Raw genomic sequence first — 16109 nt, 5'->3', positions numbered from 1 at the left:
CGTTCAAAGTTAGTTACGGCGGCCATCTCACAGGTAGTCCGCCAATGTGCGTCAAACATTACCTTTTGTGTAGGTGTACATATTAACATGGATATCTGTTTAATATCATACGGGGTCAGTTCATAATTAAAAACCACGTTATTCAATAAACTCTGTACGTATGGTGACCCAAGACCATAATCCATAACATTTTTTCGCAGTTCTTTCACTAGTCCAAACGGCAACCCCTGCCATTCTGTCCGCCCCTGAGTGTCTCGAATTACAGGACACGCTATGAGAGCAGCAATATCCTGATCGCCGCTTTTTTCGGCTTGTTGCCGCAACTCCTGCCAATGTTTCCTTGGATTATAATCTGTTTCAACACATTCAAAGTCCCCTCTATTTTTCTCCTTGTACGGGTCCTCTGCAAATGACAAATCCATATTCCTAGGTGATGGTGGCGGTGGAAAATCGGGCGAGGGAGGTGCAGTGGGCGCTAGTTCGTTAGCTGTGGCAGCCGCCGCTTCTTTTTGTCTTTCTCCTACAGTGGCTGCTGCAGCAGCAGCTGTTACAGTGCGATCTGCCTTTAATTGCTTTAATGAGTCTGTAACTAAGCGCCATGCCGTTAACAAGCCCGTAGCACTGGAATCCCCCCTAGTAGCCGCGTCCCATAAAACCTTTCCAGCTGTTTCCCATGTACATATTTCAAATATCTCAGTCAATTCTGGAGCTACACCTCGGCTTTTAAGCCAGGCGAGCAGCATGCGCAGTTGCGTCTCATCATACTTAATGCTGCGCTTTTCTAATATCTTCTTAAACATAGTTACCACCGATTTTTCTTCTGCAGACATTGTTGCCCCCATTGTCCCTGGCTGCTCACCTGATCTAGGTGATTACTTTGTCCGGACTTTTCAGCTCTCCAACCGCTGATTATACGTTCAGCCAGGCTCCGCTACCGGTCGCTCTTTCCCGCGATTCTGTCCCGTAGACTTCAAGTTTCTGTCCCGCAGACTTCAAGTCCCTGTTCGGGCGCCAGTTGTAGCGGATTGATGCACGGACTCTGATCGAGGGGTAAATCGAAGACCCTTTATTGAAATATTACATGGCTTATATACTTTCTAATTGTTTGTACATGCGCTACTGAGAGAACTCTTATTGGTTTATATGTCTTGTTCACGCGTCCTTCATGCGTTCCTTCAGCTAATACAATTGGCTATCTTTTTGCAACTTTGCAGCTCCTTTCTTCACAACAAAAAATCACACGCTCGCCTATCTCTCTCCAATCCCATCCACCCCTGCTCCTGACACACAGCCTCCTTCCCTCAGACATAACCCAGACCCTCAGTACTTCAATCTTGTTAACCCTTTCACTCCTGCTATGCCTAATTACACCAAGCCCCAACATAATGCTAGAAGTTGTGTATCTTTGGTATAGGCAAGGCAACCTTTCTTCAAGTGGTCTGCCAAATCAACAGGATTCTGTGCCTGTTTGGGTGTGAAAGCCCAGACCATCAGAGTTGAAAATCACTTTAGGCACTGTCGTGGTTTAACCCCAGCTGGCAACTAAGCACCACACAGCCTCTCACTCACTTCCTCTTGGTGGGATGGGGGAGAGAATTGGAAGGGTAAAAGTGAGAAAACTCATGGGTTGAGATAAAGACAGTTTAATAGGTAAAGCAAAAGCCATGCACGCAAGCAAAGCAAAGCAAGGAATTCATTCACTACTTCTCATCGGCAGGCAGGTGTTCAGCCATCTCCAGGAAAGCAGGGCTCCATCATGCCTAACAGTTACTTGGGAAGACAAATGCCATCACTCCGAATGTCCCCCCTTCCTCCTTCTTCCCCAGCTTTTTATTGCTGAGCACGATGTCATATGGTATGGAATATCCCTTTGGTAAGTTGGGGTCAGCTATCCCAGCTGCGTCCCCTCCCAACTTCTTGTGCATCCCCAGCCTACTCGCTGCTGGGGTGGTGTGAGAAGCAGAAAAGGCCTTGACTCTGTGTAAGCACTGCCCAGCAGTAATTAAAACATCTCTGTATTATCAACACTGCTTCCAGCACAAATCCAAAACATAGTCCTGTAACCAAAGTAGTTAACTGATAACTTTTGTAATTGGTGGGGGGGGGGAATAACATAGAATAGAGCATAATAAATCATGGTTATGAACAATGCTGCTATGTTCCCAGTACAGCCCCAGCCCATCTTGACAATAGGTCGAGGACTAGCTGACCCACTAGAACAGTTGGTTTGTACTAGAATAGGAATAGGGGTAGCCAAGCATCAATCATATTGTTAGAAACCATGGACCATGGAGAGGGAAATGGGTTACATCAGCAAGGTGGGATTGCGCATGCGCAGAAAAAGGGGTCAACAAGGGGACACACCTGCACGACCACCAGAGACCACCGGAGACCCCCGTAGAAGCCCCTCGGAGCTCTATGACGCATGCGTAATGACCACGCGAATATGATAATTAGTTCTGGGAAATAGAATGAATATGCATGACAATTCTGGGAAATTTGATGTATATGTATGTGATTGAAGAATATAAGTTTTAGTTGATGCGAACTGTGGTATGCACGCTAGGAGGAGCAATCCCCCGTGCATCCGGCGCTGCAATAAAGAATGCCTGCTTCTTAATACTACATTGGTGTTAAGGAGTTTGATTCCCGATGTCGGTGACAGTCCCATACTAGCTACTATGAAGAAAAGTAACTTTATCCCAGCCAAAACCAGCACAGTAGGTAGCGAGTTACTTTTAATACTTTTTTGGTGTAGATAGGACATAGGAAATAGTGGGCAAAGGACATCAGTTCCCGGAATAGTTGTTGCTGACGCCTGTTTTCCTGGAAGGTCAGTTCATTATCACAGTTTCTTTGTCCTGCAGCCATCAAGGTTTCTTTGCCCTGCCAACTTCTCCCCCATCAAGGAGGTTTCCAGCTGAGCTTATCAGGACGTCTCAAGCCTGGCTAAGGAGATATCTTTCTTTGTCAGTATGTTTACCTGGTCGACTTTGTGGCCTCGCAGTCAAGTGTTTTGTCAGTCCGTTCAACCACACAGCACATCACAGAATTTCAGGTTTTTCTGCGATGCTTCACAGCATGCAGTAGTAACAGATATGTTGTAAATCTCTCGTCTACCTAGTCAAAATGGCAAATGAGATCTAATTTTCTAGAATTTTGGATGCAACCACCTTGTGGTTGGTGTCTACTACAGGCCACCTGATCAAGGAGAGACTACTGATGAAGCCTTCTTCCTCCAGCTACAGGAGGCTTCACGCTCACAAGCTCTTGTCCTACTGGGGGACTTCAACCACCCCGACATCTGCTGGAAAAGTGGCACGGCAAGCTGTAGGCAGTCCAGGAGACTCCTGGAGTGCATTGAGGATAACTTCTTAACCCAGGTAATAGACACCCCTACCCGAGGGGATGCAATACTGGACCTGATGGTCACCAATGCAAGTGAGCTCATCGGTGACGTCAAGATTGGAGGCAGCCTAGGCTGCAGTGATCACGCATTGGTGGAGTTCACAGTCCTGAGGGATATGGGACAGGCAAAGAGTAAAGTCAGGACCCTAAATTTTAGGAAAACAAACTTCCAGCTCTTCAAGGAGTTAGTCCATAGGACCCCCTGGGAAACGGTCCTCAGGGACAGGGGAGCAGAACAGAGCTGGCAGATCTTTAAGGATGCTTTCCATAAAGCGCAAGAGCTCTCAGTCCCCAGATGTAGGAAATCAGGCAAGGAAGGGAAGAGACCAGCATGGCTGAGTTGAGACATGCTGGTCAAACTAAAGAGCAAGAGGGAACTGCACAGGCAGTGGAAGCAGGGACAGGTAACCTGGGAAGAGTATAGGGACACTGCCCGCTTGTGTAGGGATGGGGTCAGGAAGGCCAAGGCGCAGCTGGAGCTGAACTTGGCAAGGGATGCAAAGAATAACAAGAAGGGCTTGTACAGGTATATCAACCAGAAAAGGAAAGTTAAAGATAGCGTACCTCCACTGATGAACAAGAATGGTGACCTAGTATCAACAGACAAGGAGAAGGCTGAGGTACTTGTTGCGTTAAATGAGTTACTGTCGCGTAGGAGTCTGAGGAGTGGCTGGGGGGGGAACCCTCCCGTTGAGTCACGAGGTTCAGACAGGACCCCCTTGCTTTCTAAACTCCTTCTCAGAGAGGAGTCTAGGTGCAGCTAAGTCCAGTCTTAGTCTCAGACTTGGTCAACGGTTTATTGTCTAAGGACTGTATATGTAGCCACTTATCAGAGTCAGAGCCCTCTCAGGGCTTTCACTAAGGCAACAGCATTAATTTACAACGTTATAAGTCCGGTCATGTTCAGTGTACTGAACTTCACGATTACGGATTCACTAATAACGCGCTACACCCCCAATCTAGTCGTGTTGCATGAACTATCATGGCCACACATAAAGAGTCTGGTCGTGTTCAATGAGAACTACCATGGCTAGATTAATGAAGAGTGCAGTTTATTAGAGCAACAGACACACAGATTCTTTGGATTACTGGTGATAAATTCACTGTCTGCAAAGCACATGCAAATACCAAGAGTATGAGTAACACGGCCGGACACAAACGCGTTAAAAGATAATAAAGCAACTCTATAGAGATTTCTAAGTTTCCCAGGGAGGCACTTGGTATAACCAAGTGTTTGAATCTTACCCAAAGGCGTCCCGATGGGGGGGAAGAGAGGCTCAGCCCATCGACTGATCCCAGAGGTCAGAGTGGTACATGATGGCATCTTCCCTCACATTCTCTTTCTCTTAAGCCATTTTATACTATCTTTCACCTTTCGGGTGGAGCTTGAGTGACTCTAGTCATACATACCTTTGTTTAGGATTGGTGTAAAGTTTTCTCGCTTTGCTTTTAAAGGTATAAGCTAGGAAAATTCAAAGCGCAAGCTCAGTGAGGGGTGGTCGCACCTTGGAGGTGGGTAGCTTTTGGGATGGAGGTGTGTTTTGGTATTATAATGATGTTATAATGAGCAAAGTTCACCAAAAGGACAGCATTTTGTCAAAAACATGACAGGCTGTTGGCCCAGGGTAGTAAATATGCAGCTTATCAGTTCCATAATACCTTTAAGTTCCCATATGATCGCAGAGCCTGGCCGCGGCATCTCCACACCGCTCCACCCTCCAAGCAGTGCCTCTTAGAGTCAGCACACCAAGTTCCCCTGGCATTACCGACATCTAAGGTTGCAGGCCTAGGGAACTTCCATGGAATGGATTCCTTGCATGTCAGCCGCATTCCACCCGGGAAGCTTCTTCAATGCTGTGCCTTACCTAAAAGTGTGAATATAAGTTCTAATTTCTAAGTCACCTCAGCCATTATCCCACAGTACTCAACAACTTTTTTGCTTCAGTCTTCTCTGGCAACCGCTCTCCTCACCCCTCCCGAGTCAATGGACAACATGTTGGGGACCAGGGGGGTAAAGCCCCTCCCACTGTAAGGGAAGATCAGGTTCATGACCACCTGAGGAACCTGAACATATATAAGTCTATGGGACCTGATGAGATGCATCCCAGAGTCCTGAGGGAATTGGCTGATGTAGTTGCCAAGCCACTCTCCATGATATTTGAAAAGCCATGACAGTCAGGTGAAGTCCCTGGTGACTGGAAGAAGGGAAACATTGTGCCCATCTTTAAAAAGGGTAGAAAGGAGGACCCTGGGAACTACCAACCTGTCAGCCTCACCTCTGTGCCTGGGAAGATCATGGAACAGATCCTCCTAGAAGCTATGCTAAAGCACATGGAGGACAGGGAGGTGATTCAAGACAGCCAACAGGGCTTTACCAAGGGCAAGTCCTGCCTGACCAACCTAGTGGCTTTCTACGAGGGAGTTACCATATCAGTGGACAAGGGAAAAGCAATGGATGTCATCTATCTGGACTTCTGTAAAGCCTTTGACACAGTTCCCCACAACATCCTTCTCTCTAAATTGGAGAGATACGGATTTGATGGGTGGACTGTTCAGTGGATAAGGAATTGGTTGGATGGTCGCATCCAGAGGGTAGCGGTCAACGGCTCAATGTCCAGATGGAGATCAGTGACAAGTGGTGTCCCTCAGGGGTCCGTACTGGGACCAGTGCTGTTCAATATTTTCATCAATGACATTGACAGCGAGATCGAGTGCACCCTCAGCAAGTTTGCAGATAACACCAAGCAGTTGACATGCCAGAAGGACAGGATGCCATCCAGAGGGACCTGGACAAGCTGGAGAAGTGGGCCTGTGTGAACCTCATGAGGTTCACCTCAACAAGGCCAAGTGCAGGGTCCTACACCTGGGTCGGGGCAATCCTCGGTTTCAATACAGGCTGGGGGATGATGTGATCGAGAGCAGCCCTGCGGAAAAGGACTTGGGGGTACTGATGGACGAAAAGCTGGACATGAGCCAACAATGTGCACTCGCAGCCCAGAAGGCCAACCGTATCCTGGGCTGCATCAAAAGAAGCGTGGCCAGCAGGTCGAGGGAGGTGATTCTGCCACTCTACTCTGCTCTGGTGAGACCCTACCTGGAGTACTGCGTCCAGCTCTGGAGCCCTCAGCACAAGAAGGACACGGAGCTGTTGGAGTGGGCCCAGAGCAGGGCCATGAAAATGATCCGAGGGCTGGAGCACCTCTCCTACGAGGACAGGCTGAGAGAGTTGGGGCTGTTCAGCCTGGAGAAGAGAAGGCTCTGGGGAGACCTTATAGTGGCCTTCCAGTACTTAAAGGGGGACTATAGGAAAGACAGGGACAGGCTTTTTAGCAAGGCCTGTTGTGACAGGACAAGGAGCAATGGTTTTAAACTAACGGAGGGCAGATTTAGACTGGCTTTAAGAAAGACATTTTTTACAATGAGGGTGGTGAGACACTGGAACAGGTTGCCCAGAGAGGCAGTGGAGGCCCCATCCCTGGAAACATTCAAGGTCAGGTTGGATGGGGCTCTGAGCAACCTGATCTAAAGATGTCCCTGCTCTTGCAGGGGGGTTGAACTAGATGACCTGTAAAGGTCCCTTCCAATCCAAAGCATTCTATGATTGTATGATTCCAGTTTCTCACCCTTTGATCAGAAAAACTGTTGCTACTCAGAAAGGAAAAAAAAATACATGAGTTTGCCAATATATGGAATTATAAGGCTGACTCTTGAGGAACATACAGCCTGCTAGCATGCACTGGCAAAACATAGAATGAAAGTTCAAAAAACTCAAAAAGAAAAAGAAATCCTATCCAGCTACAGTAAGCTCTACAAATAATACTTACATATCTGCTTTCCATCTTAAAAGCAGCTTCATCACCATTTCCAGGCAAAATTAAGGGAACAAAGCTTTAAACAAACATTTTTCAAAAGTATCTAACACTAGGACTATGGGGTATTTTGCTGTAGCCTTCATAATCCCAGACATAGAACAAGATTTGCAGGCAACAGTAATAGTTTTAATTAGCCCAATTCATGTACTTTGGAAAATTTAGATTTGCTTTCAGGATCACAAGTCCTTTCCTCAAGTGAGAAACAGTAATGTTACCTGTTTTATAAAATAACTCCCAAAACACACGAAGTATGTTTAGAGAGGAGACATTGTTTTATTCTGCGCAGGGTGCAAGGTGGAATATTTCCACAAATCAAGCACACCTACTGTAATTCTCTTCAATATTTATATATGAAAGTTAACACACCACGCCTATCTAATACATAATCATTAGACTGACTAAGCATCCTCTTCTTCTATTGGTCTGTATTTTCTCCGCTTCGATTTAAAGCTACAGTGTGATTTTAATTCACTGCGCATGCTCACAAGGAGTGTGGGGGGGTAGTCCTTTCATCCCTCAATTGAGTCGGTGGTCGCAATCGCCCCCTGCCGTCTTTACCTTTCCCCTAATTACTGTGATTCCTGTTGTTTTCATGGTTGTTGTGGTGTCCCTTTATCTTTACGACTTTCCCTGTAGGAGGATGTTCCTGTTATTGGTCCTTGAAGTGTTACAGCTTTGCATTCTTTGTGGAGAAACATATGCTTGTTAGTGAAGTATGCAGTGCCCATACCCTCTTATCTGGCCTGAGCATCATCTATTACCTTGAAGATTCTACAATTCTCATATGCTAGTTTCCACTCCTAACTGTGATCCCTTCTTAGCTACTAATAACTCCTATACTATTTCTATTTTATTCAGAAATATATACATATATATATGGTTTAAGGCAACAGTAACAGCTGATTTCAAAGCTAATAGGTTGAGAACAACTCTTCAGAGTTTAACACACACCATATCTCTGAAACAAAAGGTAGTTGGTACCTGCGAACACTTAAAAAAAAATTTCTCAAGTGAAAGAGATGTAGGAAATGTCAGACTTCTATAAGATGCTTTTGTCACTCTGGAGGTCATCTAGCCCAACTGTTCCTCACCCCTAGCCTACTCGCTGCGGGGGACAGTCTATTCACTGGGGGGGCAGAGTGAGAAACAGAGAAGGCCTTGACACTATGCAAGCACTGTTTAGCAATAGCTAAAACATTAGCGTGTTATCAACACTGTTTTGGTCACAAATCTAAACCACAGCAACATATGGGCTGCTATAGTTGTAATAATCAAGTGTAAGCATACAATTCACATAAAGATTGATGCTGCTATAGAAATCCATTGTAGAGCCCTACCCTATCTCCATAGGAACTTAGACAATGTACCTTTGTCTAATAAGTCTGGTTCTAAGTCTGAAGTCTAACTGGTGTATTACTAGTCTAGTTAGTAAACCGTGAAGAACCGCTTAGATCTGCCAAAAAGGTAGGAAACTAGGGAAAAAGTAATTCCGGCAGGGGGAGATCGCGACCACCGACTCACGGACCACCTACCCCAATTATACCACCGAATCAAATGATGAAGTTGAAGAAGAACAACTAAGCATGCGTACTAATTTACATGCTGGGCAAAGAGATTTTAACCAATCATTTAATAGAATAGCACTGCATGTGTATTAGGAGGTTGAATATGTTAATGCTTTGTGTATAAATAACTCTTAATTTGAAAGCTGTGTGTGCTGTCTTGGGACAGGCACCCATATCTGTGCAAACATGCAATAAAATACCTCTGCTCTGTGTGTATATTGGCATTTTGCACACCAGGTAAACGAACCCCGATTTTTGGGACAACAATCCCATTTGGTTTTCACAGCAATAGAAGGGAGAGGAGAGAAATTTGTCATGGGAGGTTTCCCATTTAACAAAACCCTCGAATCCAACTTTTTCCTGTTCCATACCGTAACAAAACAATATTGTTTCCCTGTACAACAGTGAGAAAGAGACCCACCTCAAAACAGCCAGTAAGCCCCAGGGGGCTTCGCACAAGTCTCCTGCCTCCCAGATAAGATACTTACCATGAAGTTTTGGCTTTGGCAAACTGACACTTTATAAATTTCTATAAATGGAGTTTATTTTCTGGTGATACACAGAGAATAGTAACTAAATATAGTATTGCTAGTGTGAACATCTAAAAATATATCTAGCTACATACCTCATCCTGCAAAAGACTAGAAGTTGGAGCTCTATGTCACTGTCCCCTTGGCAGAAAACTCAGTTATAAAGCCTTAGAACTCTTCAGACAGACATAATTATACCCAGAGTTATGTCAGTTCAAACATATATGACCATAGGGTTACAATCTAAACTAGAACAAAGGTTTACATTGCCTGCCAAAGTGCACCTTCATTCGGGAGGCTCTTGTGCTGGATCATTTCACGGATGATGTTCAGAGGGCAGCTGCACTAACAGTCAGATAGGTATAACTGAGGGGACAAAGCCCTGTGAGGGAACATGAGTGAGAAGCAAGGAAATGGAGGATATGAAGCTGACTCAGCACTAAGGAAAGTGATGTAGAATCACAGCCCAGAATTATAATTAAATTCCACCACCACCACCCACCCCTTAAGTTTGTTCCTTCTATAACCAAAGAATGTTGTCTCAAAGACTTGGAAGTGAACTGAAGATGGAGAAGACAACAACAACAAAAAGAAAACTCAATGCAATTTAGAAAAATATATGCCTCAAGGAAATTGTTCTGAAATCCTTTGTCAGACATTTCTAGAAGGACAGAAGAGAAATCTAGAGGTTCTCAGAGAAGTTATACATACAAATTGGTCTTGGTGAACTCTCACAGGCTGTAGATCTGTTCTTTAATAAGTGTAAAAAAAACCCAAGAAAATTTAGCAGCATATCTATTATTCTTGATGTACTGAACTAGCAGAATATTAATGTCAAATCAAAACCTGATAAAGTATGGTATGTTAAACTCATTCTACAGAGAAAGCTGAAATCCATTCATCACTATTTGTGTGTTGTATCTAGAATTATGCATCACCTTCAACCCACAACTGATTTTCCTCTGTATGCAGTCTTGCACAAACAGATGACTGCTCCTACAGGGACTGAATTTTTGTGTTTAGTTCTTTATTTTGCATGCAGGTGTGGGGTTAGGCAACAGCTGAAGTGCAGCTGAGTAGGAGGGAAGTACTCCCCACTTCTCCCAAGCCTTACAATGCAGTTCACTGCCCAAGACAGCTGGTAAAAACATGACACACACAGCAGCCCCTCTGCCCTAACCACATCCCTGAAAATTAATACCTGCACTGTAGGATCAGGACCAGTAATTCCCTCTCCTCTCATCCTCCCTTGTCCTTCCCCTATGAGTGCATACTCTCTTTTCCTCCTCAGTATTTCCTTCCAGCAGAAAGGCCCAATTCCCTCCCTACCCTCCTTCAACTACTGGAAAAAAAACCCAACACAAAATCAACAGTTAAGTACCTAAGATTAAGGCTTGCAAGTATCATCTGCAGGTCCTAAAGCTGGCACCAGAAGTGCTAATTAGGAAAACACATCCACACCTCAGGATGTCCACAGACTCAGGAAAATTATGCTTCAGCTGTAAGAGATTCACACTTCAAAGAGCATCTCAACAGGTATGAGGACTGAAATTAAAAACCTTTCACATTCTCCAGTCTGACACCATTGTCATACATCTGTGTTTGATATGAGGTTAATAAAGACTTACTCTAATGCAAAATTCCTTTAGCTAAACTCTAAACTAATTGGACTGAACAGGTAAAGAACTTGGAAACACACAATGCTGAAGCATCAGACTCTCACACTTCTGCCCTGGATCTTCAACCTCAACATCATTTTCCTATAAAGAGTTTCCAAATTAAGATATTCTCAGAAGCAGCAACAGGACGTATTTCTTTCAGTGCTTTCATCTGCTCATACCCCACTCTAATCCATTGTCAGCCCTTGAATTGCTTTGTTGTTTCCTCACTTTTCTCCTCCAGTTGCACAGTATTACTGTAACCAGAACAGCAACTGCTCTTTGGGCAAGAAACTTTGCACAGTTAAGGGACTGGCTTTGTAGTTTCAGCTGTAAAGTTTTAAGCAGTAACTTCTCTCCTTGCTTGGTAAGGAACTTGGCACACTGTGCGTAGTTTAAAAACAACCACCGCCCTAGAATAAAACAAGCAAGCACTGTCTGCTTATGCTAGGACTGTTGCATCACCTGGGGCAGGACAGGAAGCCAGAAGCTCACACTTGCAAGCTGCACCACTGATTGCCAAGAAATCTTCCCTGTAAATCCAGCAAACAGAAGCCAGGACAAGCCAAACAGTTGTTACAACACTTCTAAAGCCAAAAAGGGAGAAATGTTAAGAAACAAGATAGGCATCCAGCTAAGAATGCAGAAAAGGTTTGAAGGGGGAAGGGGATGTAACCAGGCTCACTAGAGAGGAGCCTAAGGGTGGCATGCCAATGTTGGGAGTGAGATCGATAGCCCAGCTCAAGTGCATCTACACCAATGCACGCAGCATGGGCAACAAACAGGAGGAGCTGGAAGCCATTGTGCAGCAGGATAGCTATGACTTAGTTGCCATCACAGAAACGTGGTGGGATGACTCTCATGACTGGAGTGCTGCAATGGATGGCTATAAGCTCTTCAGAAGGGATAGGCAAGGAAGGAGAGGCGGTGGGGTGGCTCTGTATGTTAGGGAGTGTTTCAATTGCGTAGAACTCGGCGATTATGATGATAAGGTCGAGTGCTTATGGGTAAGGATGAGGGGGAAGGCCAACAAAGCAGATATCCTGCTGGGTGTCTGTTACAGACCACCCAACCAGGATGAAGAGGCAAATGAAGCATTCTATAAACAGCTGGCAGAAGTCTCACAATTGCTAGCCCTTGTTCTCCTGGGGGACTTCAAATTACCAGACGTCTGCTGAAAATACAACACAGCAGAGAGGAAACAGTCTAGGAGGGTCCTGGAATGTGTGGAAGATAACTTCCTGACACAGCTGGTGAGGGAGCCTACCAGGGGAGGTGCCTTGCTTGACCTGCTGTTTACAAACAGAGAAGGACTGGTGGGAGATGTGGTGGTTGGAGGCCATCTTGGGCTTAGCGACCATGATATGATAGAGTTCTCCATTCGGGGCAAAGTAAGGAGGGGGGTGAGCAAAACCACTACCATGGACTTCCGGAGGGCAGACTTTGTCCTGTTCAGGACACTGGTTGAGAGAGTCCCTTGGGAGACAGTCCTGAAGGGCAAAGGGGTCCAGGAAGGCTGGGAATTCTTCAAGAAGGAAGTCTTAAAGGCACAAGAGCAGGCTGTCCCCATGTGCCATGAGATGAACCAGCAGGGAAGACGACCGGCCTGGCTGAACAGACAGCTTTTGCTGGAACTCAGGGAAAAAAGGAGAGTTTACCACTTTTGGAAGAAGGGGCAGGCAACTCGAGTACAGGGATCTCGTCAAGTCATGCAGAGAGAAAATTAGAAAGGCAAAAGCCCAGCTAGAACTCAATCTGGCCACTGTTGTAAGAGATAATAAAAAATGTTTTTACAAATACATTAACAACAAAAAGAGAGCCAAGGAGAATCTCCCTCCTTTATTGGATGCGGGGAAGAACGTTGCCACCAAGGATGAGGAAAAGGCTGTAGTACCTAATGCCTTCTTTGCTTCAGTCTTTAATAGTCAGAACGGTTATCCCCAGAGAATTCAGCCCCCTGAGCAGGAAGACAGGGACGGAGAGCAGAATAAACCCTCCATAATCCAGGAGGAAGCAGTTAACGACCTGCTGCACCACCTGGACACTCACAAGTCTATGGGGCCAGATGGGATCCACCCAAGAGTACTGAGGGAACTGGTGGAGGAGCTTGCCAAGCCACTCTCCATCATTTACCAGCAGTCCTGTTTAACAGGGGAGGTCCCAGACGACTGGAGGCTTGCCAATGTGACACCCATCTACAAGAAGGGCCGGAAGGAGGATCCGGGGAACTACAGGCCTGTCAGCCTGACCTCGGTACTGGGGAAAATTATGGAGCGGTTCATCTTGAGTGCACTCAATAGGCATGTGCAGGCCAACCAGGGGATCAGGCCCAACCAGCATGGGTTCAGGAAAGGCAGGTCCTGCTTGACCAACCTGATCTCCTTCTACGACCAGGTGACCCACCTAGTGGATGAGGGAAAGGCTGTAGATGTTATCTACCTGGACTTTAGTAAAGCCTTTGACACTGTCTCCCACAGCATTCTCCTGGAGAAACTGGCTGCTCATGGCTTGGATGGGTGTACTCTTTGCTGGGTAAAGAACTGGCTGGATGGCTGGGCCCAGAGAGTGGCGGTGAATGGAGTTAAATCCAGTTGGCAGCCAGTCACAAGCGGCGTTCCCCAGGTCTCAGTTTTGGGGCCAGTCCTGTTTAATATCTTTATCAATGATCTGGATGAAGGGATCGAGTGCACCCTCAGTAAGTTTGCAGATGACACCAAGTTGTGCGGGAGTGTTAATCTGCTTGAGGGTAGGAAGGCTCCACAGAGGGATCTGGACAGGCTGGAACGATGGGCCGAGGTCAACTGTATGAGGTTTAACAAGGCCAAGTGTCAGGTCCTGCACTTGGGTCACAACAACCCCATGCAACGCTACAGGCTTGGGGAAGAGTGGCTGGAGAGCTGCCTGGTGGAAAAGGACCTGGGGGTGCTGGTTGACAGCCAGCTGAATATGAGCCAGCAGTGTGCCCAGGTGGCCAAGAAAGCCAACAGCACCCTGGCTTGTATCAGGAATAGCGTGGCCAGCAGGACCAGGGAAGTGATCGTGCCCCTGTACTCAGCACTGGTGAGGCCGCACCTCGAATACTGTGTTCCGTTTTGGGCCCCCCACTACAAGAGAGACATTGAGGTGCTGGAGCGTGTCCAAAGAAGGGCAACGAAGTTGGTGAAGGGTCTAGAGCACAAGTCTTATGAGGAGCGGCTGAGGGAACTGGGGTGGTTTAGTCTGGAGAAAAGGAGGCTGAGGGGAGACCTCATTGCTCTCTACAACTGCCTGAAAGGAGGGTGTAGAGAGGTGGGGTCAGTCTCTTCTCCCAAGTAACTAGCAATAGGATGAGAGGAAATGGCCTCAAGTTGCATCAGGAGCGGTTTAGATTGGATATTAGGAAAAATTTCTTTACTGAAAGGGTTGTCAAGCATTGGAACAGGCTGCCCAGAGAGGTGGTGGAGTCACCATCCCTGGAGGAGTTAAAAAAACGTGTAGACGTGGCACTTTGGGACATGGTTTTAGTAGGCATGGAGGTGTTAGGCTGACGGTTGGACTAGATGATCTTAGAGGTCTTTTCCAACCTTAATGATTCTATGATAAAATTTGAATACCATTTTAAGAGTTTTAAAGACACTACAGTAAAAGTACAAAATATCTGACTGCTTTTAAACAAGTGCAGCCAAAACTGCAGCATACAATGACATAAATCCAAAGAAAAAACAGAAATTGGCCTACTTCCATGAAAACTAGTACCTTCGCTACTCTTGAGATAAGTACATCTGCAAACAACTCCAAAGCAGCCTGGACTCTTATATACACTTTCTCTTATATACAATACTGAGAGCAGAATGGCTTGCCAGGCTCTTCCATCAAGTCTACTTCCATTTTTTGACCTGCCTTTCAGAGACAACAGTTTCTGGGAAAAAAAAAAACCCAAACAAAACCAACAACAACCAAAGTTACCAATTCATTAAATATAAGTGCCCTTCCCATGCATCTTTAACTGAAAGCATTGACTTTATACAGCAAGATTAAAAAACAGGCCTATGAAATGCCATTTCAAGGCAGCATGTAAACTGTCTCGTGTCCTCCACTGCTGCCCCTGCACACAGAACAGCAGATGAACAGGCAGCCCTATCTTTTAGTTGATAGTACAAATCCATTGGAACAAAAACAAAGGGTGCCACCCTGAGCTACAGCATGTTTTCATTACACAAGCAGGATGGACGTAGATCTACAAGGCACAAGGAACATGCATGAAAGACTGCTTATTCTTCACACAAGAAGTGCTCATGATGTGCTCTGCGCCCAGCCCTTCACATACTGCTCTCAGAAATCACAGGCACGTTCCTGTCATTCATACTAACATTTGAAAGAAACCCAAAATATACACATTACCTTGCTAAAAATAGTCACTAAGAGAGAATCAATCGTGATGCAGTTTCACAATTGGCTTAAGCCAATCTTTGAGAATCCACATGCTTCTTCCTCACCCACCCAGTCTCACCACCCTTGTGACAGCAACTAGTGCTCAGGTAGCTGCAAGGTCAGCTGGATCATATCTCTGCCTTCGATGAAAACTAACCCTACAAGAAAACCCGTCTGAACACAAAGCAGCAGGCTGATCCAGCGGACTCACCAGCCACACGCACATCAGTGCCAGCAAGAACAAGCAGGTGGGAACATCCCCTTCTGCAACAGCACAACTACAGACCAGCTGAAGCTGGTCACAAAAATTTTACCCTCAGCCAAGCTGAAAAATGACATCATTGTTCTCCTTCAAATTTGTTTTGCTAACAAAACAACAAAAGCAAGACAATGCTTACAGTATCATTACACCACTACAATTGCTGGTCACACCGAATAGCACTGTTTGATTTTTCCTAGTTCTCACTCTTGCCTTTTATTCAGATCGTAAACATCTCTTTTCCACGTTCATAAAACGCTTGGCATAAGGTTCTTCCGTTCTATGGCAATACAGATTTACTAATATATGCCAAGCCCTAAAGAAACATGGACTTGTTAAAGACTAAGCTATCAAACTGGTATGTCTCCTTTCCAGTGGAGATCAGAACGTGCACTAATCTTAGCACA

The sequence above is a fragment of the Ciconia boyciana genome, chromosome 4 (genome assembly GCF_034638445.1).
Source record: "Ciconia boyciana chromosome 4, ASM3463844v1, whole genome shotgun sequence".
Taxonomy (NCBI): Eukaryota; Metazoa; Chordata; class Aves; order Ciconiiformes; family Ciconiidae; genus Ciconia; species Ciconia boyciana.
Note: the sequence above shows the minus strand (reverse complement) of the source record.